This window comes from Eleutherodactylus coqui, chromosome 5 (assembly GCF_035609145.1).
Source record: "Eleutherodactylus coqui strain aEleCoq1 chromosome 5, aEleCoq1.hap1, whole genome shotgun sequence".
NCBI classification, from domain to species: Eukaryota; Metazoa; Chordata; class Amphibia; order Anura; family Eleutherodactylidae; genus Eleutherodactylus; species Eleutherodactylus coqui.
This window is the reverse complement of record NC_089841.1, coordinates 234,524,953-234,526,177: the sequence shown is the minus strand read 5'-3', so window position 1 is coordinate 234,526,177 and position 1,225 is coordinate 234,524,953. Positions and strand designations below refer to the sequence as shown.

Below are 1,225 nucleotides of genomic sequence, written 5' to 3'. Positions count from 1 at the left end.
AGGATAGATAGGCCTCGAACCAGAGAGGGGCTCTTTATCTATTACAGGAAGTTGTTTAAAATTACAAGGGTCTAGATAAAATTAAGTGATTTATCTGGCAGTAAGATTTTAATTTTGAGATGGGTTGGTGAGGCGGCTACCATTCCAAATATCAAAAATAGTCATGGAGCTAAGATGTAGATCAGTACTTTTGACATGTCGCTAGGACATGTTAATGGCGAGCTAAACGTATAGTTACCATTTAAATCTTTCCTGATTTGTTCTTGAGACCTTCCACCATTTTTGTAGCCCATCTTTGGACTCGTATTTTATCACTGTCCTTCTGTTAGTGAAGTCTCCAGAACTGAAGAATATCTGGAACTAATTTGCGTGTCCTCCTTGGGCAGGGCCATGCTAATCTTCTATGTTCATTCCAATTCTAGCAAGCAAGGACAGAACAGCTTCAGCAGTACATGGATGTAAACATTCCAATCATTAAGTAGAAACCACTTAAAATGATAATTCTGTATATACACCATGCTGGCACTACTCCATGAGCAGTCTTCAGCTTGTGGCACAGGAGGCTCTCTAATGTCATCAGCTGGAATCTGGAAATTGCTTCCAGATGTACCAACACCACACTCAGCACATTAGCTAAATAAACTGTGTGCAATGAGATAAGACAATAAGCCTGTAACTGGACATAGTAGAGTCTATATCCGCTCAGGAAAAGCACACTTTCCATGATTTTAGTGGGATATTTCCTGACCTGGAAATTACTAATAATGCAGTGAAAAAAAAGGTATAAACAGTGTGTGCATTTAGAAATATATTACCTTTCTGAGCTTGGCTTTCAAGTAAGTGAATGTGTACTAAGACATATTGAGTGTCACTGGCAATGTAATAGAAATGCAACAGAATGTTGACTATTTCATACTAATAAGAGCAGGGTGGCCCAGAGATTGCTTGATAACTAAACCTCCTTGGCCGCACTGCGTGAAACCTAAGAGAGTGAAAAAATACACTGGAAATATATCACGCTCCCATTTATGTTCTCTGCTCATTTGAATTAATGGCCACTAAATGCAACTCCTACAGCACTTGATTCACTTCGGTTCTCACACTTAACAAATACATTGTAGCAACATATAACAAACTAATGTTGTTTAGTGGTCTTCCTAAAATCAAACATTAAGGGGGTTGTCCAGGAATTGTTTTTTTTTCTATTAATGACTTATCCTCAGGT

At 38.3% G+C, this 1,225-nt stretch overlaps 1 non-coding gene across 1 annotated transcript; it reads right to left on the bottom strand.

The window, feature by feature from the left end:
- Window positions 1-339: 339 nt before the first annotated feature.
- Window positions 340-443, bottom strand: LOC136630968 (U6 spliceosomal RNA). The gene has a single exon (XR_010792971.1). It is a non-coding gene; the product is annotated as a U6 spliceosomal RNA (small nuclear RNA).
- Between the last annotated feature and the right edge of the window lie 782 nt (window positions 444-1,225).